This window comes from Ambystoma mexicanum, chromosome 4p (genome assembly GCF_040938575.1).
Source record: "Ambystoma mexicanum isolate Mex_15411 chromosome 4p, UKY_AmexF1_1, whole genome shotgun sequence".
Taxonomy (NCBI): domain Eukaryota; kingdom Metazoa; phylum Chordata; class Amphibia; order Caudata; family Ambystomatidae; genus Ambystoma; species Ambystoma mexicanum.
In genome coordinates, this window is record NC_090927.1 from 993,441,833 (window position 1) to 993,456,938 (window position 15,106).

The window sequence follows — 15,106 nt, forward strand, 5'->3', positions numbered from 1 at the left end:
GCATACAAAAGGTATTGTGAGCCGGAGAATCTTCCACAAACCTTCCATTGCAGGCTCTTAAACCATATGCGTATAGCATCCTCCGAACCCTGCTTGCTAAAGGATAAGAACGCATACTGGGGGGACCAGTGGCCACGGGATGCCCCACAATTCATCTTCGATAGCAAGGTTCAAGTGGACTGAATAGGTTCCTCCAATTGACAGTTAAAATTGCCCAATACAAATAAGAGGGAATTAGAGGACGCTGTGGTTAGTACAGAAAGCTTATTCTGAGCCAGCTCCAGATGCTTAATGGCACTCTGATTTTGACTCAAGTAAACGTTCAGAAAGAATACAGTCGGCCCATTCCTGAACTTGCACGCCACACAAAGCAAATCGGGCGAGCTCCTGTCCCAAGCCTTGCATGTAGCCTTAATGCCCACTTGAATCCAAATCATTAACCCTTGCAGTGTTTTTGAGCATTTCATGATACGAACGTCGCGGGAACTATCCCGAATATTTCACGGTATTGAACAGAGGATGGTAATCACCTTTACTACTTGTTCACCAGTATTCTAATTGGACAAGCCAATATAGCATATATACCTCATCAGAGCTGGCTATATATTATTTTTTCTCATGATGAGTGCGGCATTAGCACTTCCAGATCGATCCGTTCACGTTTTGCCTTGAAAAAGACCCGATGTTTGGGGTCGAAACACGTGTCGGCAGTTCTGTTCAATGCACTCATTCATATAAATAGTTTGAAGTAGCATTGGCTCATAATCTTTTTAGATGTTACTATTTGTCACATTGTGCCTTTCGTTTTGTTATATAACACAGTTTAAAAGTGTTCCCTTTAACTTATAGGGCTGCGCAACGACTTAGAGGTGACATTTTTTGAGTTATCTCCTCCCTTGGGAAGGCCCTTTAGGAATCTTACCGCTGGAATAAAAAAAGAGCGATAATTGGGCATATGCACCTGCACAAGTGACCATGTCTCCTGCAGATATATCACCCTGTGACCACAAAAGTGATGGGTGGAAGTTTTCGAATGAATCTGAACCACTGGCAATTGCTCTAGGCAACCTTCCACACCACCGTGTTTTAGCCTGTCTGCGCCATTGCAAAAGGGGTCCAGCCATGTGCAAATCAGTCAGCTGCCACCACCAATGGTAGCAGCCCAGCACGAACTGCTAGGCCAGGTCCCCTCTGCACAGAAAACCAAGCAACCCCAGACATGTTTCGGCCTTGTTGGACTTCCTCAGTGAGGTCCAGCCTGGTTCCTTATGGCGCAGCGAGCAAGGGACCCACGTCTGGGCATACCCTCTCTCACATGGAGAGACAAACTGTGACCACAAAAGTGATGGGAGGAAGGTTTCGAATGAATCTGAACCACTGGCAATTGCTCTAGGCAACCTTCCATACCACCGTTTTTTAGCCCGTCTGCGCCATTGCAAAAGGGGTCCAGCCATGTGCAAATCAGTCAGCTGCCGCCACCAATGGTAGCAGCCCAGCCCGAACTGCTAGGCCAGGTCCCCTCTGCACAGAAAACCAAGCAACCCCAGACATGTTTCGGCCTTGTTGGACCTCCTCAGTGAGGTGCAGCCCGGTTCCCTATGGCGCAGCGAGCAAGGGACCCACGTCTGGGCACAGCCTCTCTCACATGGAGAGACAAACTGTGACCACAAAAGTGATGGGTGGAAGGTTTCAAATGAATCTGAACCATTGGCAATTGCTCTGGGCAACCTTCCACACCACCGTTTTTTAGCCCGCAATACCAGTGGTTAAGATTCATTCTAAACCTTCCAGCCATCACCTTTGTTTTTGCTTTGTCACCCCGAGTGGGATGGGTATGCCCAGACGTGGGTCCCGTGCCTGCTGGGCCTAGAGTCCCAAGCTACTCCTCACTGATGAGCCCCCACAAGGGCAAAACATGTTTGGGGAGGCTTGTGGTCTCGTGCAGAAGAGATTTGACCAAGCAGTTTGGGCTGGACTGCCCCTTTTGGGGTGGGGCCAAGCCAGATTTGCATATGGTCTTTCCCCTTCTGTAATGGCTTGGCAGGCGAAGAACAGTGGTCTGGAGGGTTGCCCCGAGCAATGCCAGTGGTTAAGATTCAGTCTAAACCTTCCAGCCATCACCTCTTTGTTTTTGCTTTGACATATCACCCTGTAGCTGTTTATCAGGGCGTGCCAATCAGGATCTAAACGTTTGTTGGCAAGCCCATTAATATTCCATGATAGTACTGCTACACTATTGACTGCGCTCTGGCCCTTAGGACTGCCGACTAAAGGCCTGGCCGGGGCTAACACTTCCTCCCAAGCTATGCCTGCTAATAAATTGCTAACTGGTGCTAGCCCAGACTCCACACCAGCAACTACCCCCTCCCTTAGGACCACCAAGTAATCAAAGCTGACATCAAACTCTAGGCGGTGGGGCCCCCCCATATGCATTGGTAAACTGTGTCCAGAGCACCTCTGGAGATGGCTACAGATGGAGCCTTTAAAGCCACCTCCTGGGTTTCACGCGAGCAATCCAAGAGCAGCCCACTTGCTGTCAGATTCTGTACACAGGCCACTGTAGCTTGAGCCGCTGAGGGCGATGGAACAGACAAAAAAACACCCCCAGCTAGACTCAATCCAGACATCATGCAAGTGACAGGTTTTAAAAATCGCATCAAAACAAACCAAAATCCCCTTGGAGGCTAAGGCTTCTTTACAATTCCAAAGGCACGTTCTCACATATGGATTAATAAAGCCAAACCTGATGCTACAGCCACCACAAAACATGCAATCCGACAGATGGTGAAAATGCTATTCGTCATTTCATTCACCCCCAAGATCTCAGGGACAGCTTTCACAAGGGGTCGTTTATAAGTGTTCTTACTCCCATGTGTTCTCCCTCCGAAAGTACATATCAAGTTCAGAGACCGCCACCCCACCAGAGGATCTCCAGAGCTGGAATGGGAGTGGGCAGCGCCACGCTACCAGGGCCATTGTTCGGGCCTTTGTGCACAGCCAAGGGTGCCATGGGAGCTGCCAAAGCCACTGGTAACCCTAGACGGACCACACCGGGAGAGCCGCTCGCCAAACCCACATCCAATGAGGCCGGGCTAGGTACAGAAAGGAGGGTGGTGGAAATTGAGGGGCCAGAGGCCACCGTCCTTGTATGCACAACCTGGGATGAGAAAGCCGAGGGAAGAACAATGGGCACGTTGGAATGAACTGTAGGATGGGGAGATGTAGGTCCCATTCTACAGGAGTTTGTGTGGCACTATCTGCCATCTGTAAATCAGTCACCGCTCCTCCTGACTCGCCTGTCACTGCAGTGTTAGGTTTCAGGTGGCTATTAAGCACTCTAACAAGAATCTCTGAACATTTGTCCATACGTCCAGACTCTGCCCTACTTGGTTCGCTCAATCCACGCACAGCTGCTGCCAGGTCTAATCATCTCTGGTCCAAACACGCCAACAGCAATGAGAAGGGGGAGGGGGTGAGACATAAAGGAGTCTTCAAAGTTTATGCAAGCCAGGCCTGCGCCACCCCCTCCCTCAGAACTTGTTGCAGGAGGCTGAGGACCAGCGAGGCGACTCATGTCCTGATCCAGCATAGATGAAGCCTCCAAACCAGCAGAACTACCCCGCCCCGCCGTGATAATTTCAACCACTGCGAGGATTGCTACAAAGGCCTGGGGAAGGATTGGTACTGGCACTGGCTGACTAGTTGCCATTGGGTTCAATGGATCTTCAGAGGCCAGGCAGTCCACTATTCCGTACTCCTCCAATCCCACAGGCTCCCTGCACAAGGCGACACACGTGGCTACACTAAGCGGCGGCCTCAAAAGCATCAGCAGAATCCTCCACAGGGACAGGATCCACACGGTTTTCCCCCTACAAACGATCAATGGAACACTCTAAGGCCTTCAGAATAGAGCAACCAGACCTGCAAGGAGCATTTGCATAGGGACCCTCTGGTGGGGACACGTGCTGCTTCCAGTGGGGCCAATAAAGATGGTGCAGAGGGGTTAGAGGGTACACTGACCCCCCCCCCAACCCCCCGGGCCCGTGGACACCAAACAACTGGACATTGTGGCAACCTCAAGGACCTCACCTCAGAGGATGAGATCGGTGAGGCGCTCGGAGGGAGGTCGTCAGTGGTATGCCCCAGGCACCCAAGCTCATCCTGCCCACATGCAGGGAGACCAGGCTTTCCTCTAATTCTGTGGCTGCAGACCTCTGGCTTCTCAGGGCCCATCTGATGGTAGACTGCACCATAAAGGTCATAGGATTGAGATACACAATGACCTGATCATTATATGGGATGGCTGTTTCTCCCTCAATAACAGCAACTGCAACGTAAGGTTCTTGGAGGAACACGACAGGGCCAGAGTAAGCTACCTGGATGTGCAGATGTTTGTGGACAATGCCACTTTTTCACAGCACCTTTTTCCAAACACCTGCAATCTCCCATGTCATGTTGCACACCAAAAGTAGCCATCTCACAAATTTCATATGCAGCGTACCATTTGGGGAGTTCTTAAGGGAGCAACGCAAGTGCTTGGATTTCAAAGATTTTGAAGAGCATTTCCAAAGCCACCACCCAGAGGTTGCTTAGTAGAGGCTACCCCAAGTCTACCATTCAAGCCGGATATGACAAAGCCAGCCAAATGGATTGTCAGAAGCTCCTAACGCCCAAAAGTGATAGTGAAGCGTCGGCCCCTTCAAAATCTAAAGCCGTGATGATTGCTACTTACAACAAGCAACCCCACAAGCAAAAATGCTGCATAACCGAATGCCGGTGACGTGGGTGCCAGAGAGCCGGAAAACAGAGCAAAAAGGCTGGAGAACAAAGCTTCCAGGTCTTTTGCTCAGTTTCCTGCACTTCCCCATCTGGAGACTTGCTAACCTGCTTGAAAACATTATTATCCATCATGTATATAACAAGAAAGCTTCTATATGCGGCCTTGGGAGATGCCAGTTAATAGAATGTTCTTGTTAAGAAATGACTGCATGACAGTGTTTGTACTATATTCGAAACAACAATGGAAGATGTTTACTGTAAATAAAGACCTTGAAAAGATCTCGAGTAACATGCTGGTGAACCTCACATGCACAGAGGCAAACCCCAAAAGAATAATAGCATTCCTCGCTTCAGGAAAACCAGTCAGCATGATATTGCCAACTGGCTCTAGGCCAGCAATACACAAATTGGTGAACACTGCACTGACTTCACCCTTGCCGGGTCAATGACCATAGATGAGCCCCATGTGAGAGGAAATCGGAAGACTGGAGAGATGGTGCAGGAAGGGGGAATTAATGAAAATGAATGTGAGGATTGATTAATGAGTGAGGGAGGATGTGTGAACCAATTTTGTAATGCATCAATGATTTTGTAACCTCAATATGTTATGTTATGTTATGTTAAAGGATATTTATACCGCGCACTGTCTCCACCGGAGTGGTGCTCTGGCGGATCTGAACGGGAAAGATGGTGGGGTGGGTTAGTAGGACTGAGCGGTTTAAGAGCAAGAGAGCTGTGATGTGCCATCATTCCCACTGTAAAACCCTTTCTTCATACTGCACTCCCAATATATGCCAGTAATTCCACTTCACACCCCCGCCATTATGCAGCACCCACAATATATCCCAGCAGTGTTCAACCCCCAACAGTGTACCAATACTGACGTGCACATGTGTGAATGTCCAAAAAGTAATTTTGAGGTATGCAGGACATATTGTATAGTTGGTGAATTTACAGCGTGTTCGCAAGGCAGTCTTAAAAATGACTCATATACTTAGTAAGTACCCTTGAAAGCATAGTCACTGGTGCAAGGTAGCCTCTGCACAAACCTTCTATTGCTAAATGCCACCGCCTTACGAATAGAGAAGTGTAGGGTTCATGTAATTATATGCTGTGCCTCCACCTATGGATTTAAGGGCAATAGGACCCTACATCTGTAGTTGGCTAACAGATGAACTCTCTCATGAATAACTCAGTAAGGACTGCATTGCATGTGTATGGTTTACTTTTTCTCCTCAGGAAGTCTCAGCAATAGAACAAATATACAGTAGGACCAGTAACTTGTATACGTTCTAAATGTGGCTCCTGAAAATAGTGGTGCGATGTTCTAAACAGCGGTCGACAGATTTTTGTTCTTTCTCCGCCCTCTTGTGGGCCAAATTTTGCCCATCTACATAGGGCTGCATACTTGCCCCCTAAGGGAGTAAAGACACAGACACCAGGGTGCATAAATAAAATACAGTATTTAGAGTTGATATGTGCATTGGTGTTTGTTGTGCTTGGACTGATCCATCCAGGGAGCTGGTTGGAATGTTGGAAAAAAGAACTCCCCTGCAGAAGAGTGGGCTGGGCATGGGAGAAATCATTCGAAAGAAAAACCGTTGAAGGACTGTTGAGAACAAAAATAAGAAATAATGACAGAAAAGACACTGTGGGCTCTCTGGGGGCCCACCCAGGGTCTGAGCATTCCCGAGGGCCAAGGCTGCATGCCCTAAGCAGCCTGCGCACCCACTGGGCCTTGAGGCACTGTCGGCCCACCCGGGTGCCACAGCGGATGGGCCCACTGTCAAAGATCTGAACCAGGTGTGTCGGGCGGTCCTGGCGAACGCGAGTAGCAGCCCAGTCCAAGTCACGTGCGTGGGGTGGCCCGAACCGGGGGACCTGGCCGTGTCTCTGGTCTGCCGGCCTCATGGCCGGCTTGGAGTGCCCTGTAGAGAAGTCCTCACGGACCGTCTATGCCTGGGGTCTGCAAGGTGAAGGTGCAGTGAAATCCACTCCACTCTGGACGATGGAAAAGTGAAGAAAGGTCCCGGGCTACCACGTCGGGCTGCCCAGATGAAGAGTAGAGATAGGCCAGGGAAGTCCTGGGCTGGCACAGTAGGCACCCTGGGGGAAGCAGGGAGCTCCGGCATGCCGGCCAGAGCCCTGGAAGATCAGCAACCTGCCCCCCTACGTCCTTCAACACTAAGAAGCAAGGGACTGGGGGTTGTGAGGTCTTGAGTGAACCACAGGCGCAGCGGTTTATCATGGCTGCGTCCCCATAGCAACGGGGATGCAGCCTGAAGATAAAATAGTGGGCATGGGGCAGCACAGAAGAGAACAATGGGCCACGGCAGTGATGGCAGGTGGTTCCCCATGGCATGGGGTCCACCAGAAGAGAACATTGTGCCGCAGAGCTGCAGCAGTGATGATGGACCCTCCCTCCCAATCCCCCCAGGGCAAGAGGCCACCCAAGAAGATTTAAAAGGCTGCGCAATGCAGCATTGACATCAGGTGCCCCCTACACAAGGGCAAATGGACTGCCGAAGATATCCAGTGGCATAGCTGCGCGTAGGTGAACCTATCCCCTTCCGGGAGATTAAAGCGGACTTGCATTCTAGTTATTAAGCAGCTTGGAAAGAGTTAACAGACGTCCTTGGGTCCAGTTGCAGAAGTCTGCCGCTTGCAGTCCCGTGGAAAAGTCTGGGTTACAGGTGACTGGTGTGAGGGGGCCTAGCCCTCTGGGGATCTTCATCTCTCTCTTGATGGCGTTCACCTTCGCCAGGGGTAAGCTGAGGGTGCCCTACACTGTCTCTAGGATGCAACCCAAGAATTCCTTTGACTGGGTTGGATCTAATTCCGATTTTTCCCAGTTGATGAGAAATCCTAAACTCTGCAATTATTCTGTCGTTATCTTGACCTGTCCCACTAACGTTTCCTTGTCCTGGCACATTATGCATATATCTTCCAGGTACATGATCAATCTGATTCCCTGTTCTCCGAGATGCTCCACTACGGGTTTCACAGTTTGGTGAAGCACCAAGGAGCTGACGCTAGCCTGAACGGCAAGCTTGTCAATTCCCATTTCTCTCCTTTCCAGAGGAACTGTAATAGCCTCCTCTGACTCTTGGTATCATCAGGTAAGCGTCCCTGAGATCTATCCTTAGTAGCCCATCCCCTCTCTGTAGGATGTCTTTCAGTAGATTAATTCCTTCCATCTTGAAGTGTCTGTTTATCAAGAATGAATTCAGTGCTCTGAGGTTTATCACTTGTCTGACTTTGTGTTTGCCTTTCACAAGAAATAAATTGCTTACAAAACCTTTCTGTTCTTCTCTGGCCGGGCTGATCACCTTTTTTTATTCTTAGCTGTTTTACTTCTCTGTCTAGCAGTACTTCGTCTTCCCTGCTGAACCTTATCTGTTTGGGTGGGAAGTCCTGTGTGGTTCTTGACAGAATTCTAAACGGAAACCCTGAACCGTTTGCAGAACCCATGCATCTGAGGATATTTCTACCCAACTTTGCGCTTGCAGCGCCACTCTCCCTCCCACTGGAGGTATCCCCACTTCTAACTCTTTTGCTAGCGCGCTTTCTCTTCTCACCTGCTGCATTTTGATGTTGCTGTCTGCTGCTGCCTCTCCAGCCTCTGCCTCTTCCCCTGGAAGGGAAGAACGGTTTGGCCCTTCAGTCCTCCTGATCTCTCCAGAAAGGTCTATCATTGTAGGATCTGTGATATGGGTACCGGCTGGCCGAGCGACCCTTGCCTCTGCCAGCCTTATCTAAAAACTTTCTTCTCAAAATCCTCTTGAGTGAAGCCTGTGCCTTGTCGATAGATGCATGAGTATTGGCAAACTTTGCATTGTCTTTTATGAAAGACTCTACGAATAATTTGCCTTTGACTGCTGCCCGCCAATTCTGATGGAGCTAGCTCCCCCAGCTTTGAGTCCATCTTCATCAAGATAGATCTCCTTCTCTCCGAGGCTATTGTGCTATTCCCATTACCCAGAAGACATATCGTCCTCTGGGGCCAGCTGGCAATTATCTCATGATCAATGGCTTCTTTCTTTTGCTTGGCCTCCTCTGCTAGCTGGTATAGATAGTGGGGCGACCCTGTTTTGTATGGGGGAAAACCTTCCTGGGTCGAAGATATATGAAAGAAAAGGAGAGCAGTGGAAGGTAATTACCCCAGTTCTCACACTCAGTTTTCGGAAAGATGGATAACCTTTGAATTTGCAAATACACAGGACAAATACTTGAAAAACGATATGCTCATTCCAGTATTTGTCCTTTGGTGCTTGCTGTCCTCTGTTGTAGCTGTTTGTGAGCACTGTATCTCGGAGGATCTGTCGGCCGCCCTTTCCCATCACCTCATCACCGAATAGATCCTCAGCATTTTACTTCGCTCCAGTTGCATGGTAGTTGCTGATTCGTGAGCCGTGTCCTTCTCCGCGCCCGTCCTCTATGCCCCCCTCTCACCCGCTCCCACCGCATGCCACACAGTCGCCACTACCCATGGCCAGTGGCCAGTTTGCTGGGGCATAGCCTAAAATATACATTAGGGTCTACAATAGCTGAATGGGGTTATGCTTACGTTGGGCTTCTAATGTATGCACTTCTCCAGAAGTTTCTAAGTTTGGTCCCTGTTTGACGAATCTGTGTGAGACTTTCTTAAAAACAACACTGACGTTTTTGGAAAGTTTTGCCAATTTCATATGTGGCCAAAGTCATAAGGGAAGTCCTAAAACGTGTGGCAAAAATGCACATAAAACCTTGTTTTCACTTGAAGCAAAAACAGCCGAACCGATTTTTGCAGGAAAATACCAACTGATCTTACTCGCAGTGTTCAACAGTTCTGGTGAAAATCTGTTCAGATGGTTTTTAGTTTTTGTACAAAAATCCCAAAATATTAGCCAGAATCCTGTTATGTATATTCCAACTCTGTAGACCCATGTGACTGCTCTTGTTGCCCTGATTGGACATGCAGTGCTTAGGGGCATATTGCACCCCTCGAGGACTCCCCACGACCCTAGAAAAGGTCAGGTGGGGTTTCAAAGGGGTAGGAAAAACATTTTTTTTAAACTTTATGTGGGGGTTCATTTTAGCTTCTATATTGCACCTCTCTAGATCTCCCCGCCTGTCCTGGGTCGGAGGGGCGAATCCCGAGCGAGCTGTCACTTTTGGCAGCATGGGGCCGGCAGTCCATGCAAAGTCGGGGTGAGAACATGAGGAATAAAGCTGTTGATTTTTCTTTCTTGCAGCGAAAGTGCTCCCACGTCTCTCTCGACCAGCCTATGACGAGGTCCCCAAAAAATAAAAACAACAACGTCCAGGAATCAATTCGGTTAATAGAAAACATCTTAGTCTAAACAATGTATCTGACTAGTGCTGTATCTCCAGCACTGGTGATTGGGCCGGCTCTCGCCGGATCCAAGATCCGGCACCAGATGTGGTGGTCCGGCACCAGATGTGGTGGTCTCGGGGTCAGCACTGGGGGCGCGGGGGGTGGGGGGGAACGCCTGTGAGCAAACTGTAACTTGCTCTGGTGACCCTGTGCAAGGGGTCACCAGAGGAAGTTACAGTCCTCAGCCACAACCCAGTCCTCAGCCATGACACAGTTTATTTATTTATGCAATGTTGGTCAGATACCTGTATGCGACCAACAATGCATAAATAAATCCATATACAGGTATCCGACAAACATTGCATGAATACATAAATAGCCCTATTAACATTGAAACTATCACACACAATGCAGCCACCCAGCTGCTTTCACAGGGGAGCTGCAGGAGCTGTGCGGGGTGTGGTGCAAGTAAAAGAAAACGTTGCTTATGGCAAACAGAAATCTCCCTCTTTGAATAGTACCCAAGGGGGGATTTTTTTTAATAAAATGGGATGCAAATTGTGCCTTTTAAAGAATATTTACTCAGCAACAGCAACACTGGTAAAATCTATTTTCTGCATAGTGAAATAACTCATCACCAGTGCCATGGAAGTGGTTTAAAGTGGAATTGATATATAGTTTGGAAAAGAACCAGCATGATAGAAATAGCGCAGTTTAAACTATTATTTTGGACATTTCCTTTGATCGGAGGTCAACTGCCAGCTCCGCCCCCCCCCCGAAACCCCGCCTCCTTGGGCACCGCTCCTCCGCAAGCTGCCCCCCCCCCCCCCCCCAGCCCTTGTGGGATTCACCACCAATTTTTTGCCATTTTCACCACTGTGTATCTCTGAATTTTATCGGATGCAACCGGCATAAAGAGTAATTTGTATGTAACATTGTACATTACTTTCATGGAAGCATGATCGTTCTTGGGCCCGCAATCTTGACGTAACTCGCATGATTCCAGAAAGCATATAGATTACGCTTGTTTTCATCTCCACCGCTCCCGAACTAGAACTACAGTCAATGCTTGTTTTTACATCGATTAATTTCTACCACTGGATGGCAGTGTTGCATCACTTATCTAACCTGCTTAAATAAATGCTCTTGAATGTCTCACTATTCCAAACTGTGACTAGATTGAACTACGATTGAAAGGTAATCACAATAAATCCATTAAAATAAGGGAATGTCGCAGGGGGGCGTGGATTGCTGCCTATCGAGGAAGAATGTGGGTCTTTGCCAATTTCACCCCGAAGGTGGGTGATGCTTTTCATTTATTTATTTGTTTTGTTTAATAAATAACCTTTACAAAAATGTCAAGAAATACTTGACAAAAAAAATAATAATGCTGTCACAAAGATAAAAGAACAGAATAATACATTACTTTAGGTAGGTACTTCCCAAATAGGTCACCTAAGTGCATCCATGTAGTATTAGTACAAAGATTCTAAACCAATAAAATACGAAATCGCAGCACAAAATTCGAGATCATTTACGAAAGCAAATAATAGTACATAATATATTTTACAAGGTGCAACATGATCACAAATATACAAATACAGATATAACTTCCCTATATTAAAATAGTTTGCACACCTCAGATAAAAATCGCAGTGCTGGCAGTTTTATAGTAGCTGACTTGCTCTGCATCATATCCCACCACCGTTTTTCAGCATAAACTCGTTCTAGGTTTGATACCAAGTTTTTAAAGTAGCTAATTCGCTGCCACCTCAGGGCTCCACTTCCGTTAGCAGATGCAGTTGCGTTTCCCTAGACTCACACATGTTGCAAAAACGGCCAATCACCATTTCCTTACTTGTCTCACATCTTTCTGACAGGATCTCTCTTGTAGGGAGGAAATTTAGGCCCTTGTAAAACACTTCTATGAATTAGGGCCCAAGTCTGAGACGTATGACGTTTTGTCGCTTGATCTTATCAGGAAATCTTATTAGATATGGTTCCGGACAACCCATTTGTTTCATGGTAGATAATCTGAAAGTACAATTTTGAGTGTAGCACTGCATCGACGGTTAAGGCCCAATCATTATGCTGAAGAAGTCTTTTCACCTTCATTAGATGCTGGAGCAAAGTTTCCAACGTTGACCCCAATTTCGTTAGGGACGAAAGGCAGTCTTCATGGAACATTGATGCGAAGCCTACTTGGGGCAGTCCTTCGCGTATCCCCTTCCCCAGTAGTGCATATAAAGATTCACTTGGACTCATATGGAGTTTCCAGCAAGGGATAGCCCCTTCCATTCCACCATGCTTTCAATAGATTGTAATCTTAGCTCACATCGGAATTGCTGGTAGTGGGACACACTTAGGTAACCAGTGTAAGACAGACCGCCAACTCATGGCTTCCTATTTATTCATCTCACTCAAAACCCATACTGGGAACAATGCAAGGCCGTAACACAACCGTGGTATATATAGTCTTAGAAACATAAAATGGGGAGCATCGAGAATTTACCATATTTCTTGTCCATTTGTTTTCATTCGCGCAATTTGTTTATATACCTTATTTGGAGATAATTGCGGTAATAGCACTTTTTAGGCGCCGCGAAGATAGGAAATCCCAGATAAATCGTAGATGTCTTCACAGCAAGTCTTACGTTATGAAGGAACCATGTAAAGCCAATTGGAGTAGTGCTTAGTCTCATTACTATGGTCTTCTGTGGATTTACTTTTAAACAGTTTGTCACAATGCATTTGTCAAAGCGATTATTAATCTTTGGAGCCCTTTTGGGGTGTAATCAAATAATATGAAATCATCTGCACAGGCCGGCCAGCAGATTTTCTTCCCCTCAATCTTAGGAGGTACAAACGCTGCTGCAGCTAATATAGTGCCCGCACCTTCCATATACAAATCAAATTGAGCTGGGGCAAATATACAGCCTTGACAGAGACCATTATAAGTACAGATAGTGTTGGATAACAACCCCTCCTATTTATGCGTATTTGGATTTTTGACCCTTCATGCATGTGAATTAAAATAGACAGGACACCACCCGGCGCACCTAATTTTTTAAAATTTGGTCCATGTTGTGATTCTGTCTACCAAATCAAACGCAAGGGATAGGTCCATAGAGGCCATATATATTGAGGGACCATTGTCTTTCCAAGCTATTCGTTGCAGGGCACATAATAAGTGCTCGCCAACATCTGTTCCCACCTGCCTTCTAAATCCAATCGGTTGCATAGATTGAATATCGTTTTGTGAACTCCATTCTTCAAAATGCTTTAGAACCATACCAGAGAAAAGGTTTGAGTCAGCGTCCAGTAATGCTATTGGGCGATAGTTCAATGGGCTACCCGTCACCCTTCTTGTAAATTGGAAGCACATACAAAATCTGCCAGGAGGGAAGCAGACAGCTAGTTAAAACAATATCTTTAGATAGGAGGTATAGTGACTTAGCCCACAGGTCTGCATTATTTTTTAGGGTTGCATTAGGCCCCGCAGCTCTAGATGGGCTAGCCTTATTAATCAGGTCCTTAATGTCTTTAATAGTACATTTAACATCCCAAGCGCTAGCCTTCAGATCATCCAATTCTGGGAATACCAGCTTCTTCCTTCCTTAAATACTACAAAGATTCCCAGCCCAAACCCTTTCCGATATAGTATTACTTTGGACTGTGGACTGCGTGATCTCCATGGCAGTTATCAAGATCCAGAATTGCCTAGAGCTGCCATATTTAAAAGGCAGCAATCATGTGTTCACTATCGGTTTGATAGATACTAGCACGGTGTCCCTTGATCCAGTTTCTCAATTTTTGTCTTACTTCATTGTGGCCTTATGTTTTAGGCCATTGGGACTCGGCAGAATTTAGTCTTATTCTGCACCACCAAATCAAACCCATATTTATGCCTTTTACTTGCAGGTCTCAGCTCGGTATCTCTCACAGTTTTCTTAATTAGAGACTGGATACAGGGACCAAAGGAAGGATGTGAGCAATTTAGTATCCATGGTAGAGCTGAGGAAGCCAGCCATAAGAACGGTATTCAATTTGCAGACATTTCCCTCATGCCAGACAATTTTAGATGTTTTGTTATTCACACTCAGAGGTGCCGTGTAGTATTTCCTTATATTCCCCCCTACAAATGGATAAAGGGTGGCCTGAAGCATCTTATGATCACTAAACATGGTGTTGTTCATCTTGAACTCTTTTAATGGTCAAAAAGGCCCCTAGACATAAACATATAATCTATGTTTGACGTTCGCTTACCATCTGACCATGTAGCAGAACTCGCAGTGATGTCAAGAAGTGCATTTACTGAATATAGTCCCCAATTAGTGAACATATCCAGCCAAATATGGCCTTGGAGTTTTTTTCAGTTGCGTGTAGAGGGACCACGCAAGGTGATGTTTGGATTCTTTAGTTGGCTAACCATTAACGGTCTTAGAGCCGACTCAAAGTGGTCACAATCATTTATAGTTGAACGCAAGCATTCTGCATTTAGATCACCTGCTATAATTATCTGCTCCCCCCACCACGGTGTGTAGACCAACCAGTTTTCAATCACCTCTTTTATCTCCCTTAGGGTCGCCGAGAGGTTTGATGAGGGGTTCCAGTATATATTAATCAGAAGGATATAGTGGCACTGTGGTTGTAGTCCAAGCTCCAGCATAACAGCTAACACTCCTTTCGAGACATGTAAGTAAATAATCACATTAATATCACACACATTTTTTATGGCGATTAGCAGCCCACTTGCCGGCCGCCATCTGATCCCCTTGATGGCTAATTCTGCTCAGACGTCACATCTGTCTAAGCTCGGGGGAGTGGTCAACCATGTTTCTTGGAGACAAATTATGGTAAATTGGCTTAACCGGTAACATAATTCCGGGAAGGTACATATGTTCGTAAAGCCTCTGGAATTCCATGATATTTTTGAAAAGTGTTGAGTCTGGCTAAAGTTGGGCTTTCAGGCCTTGAAGATGGGACATAGAGTCTCTCAGAGAGAGGGCA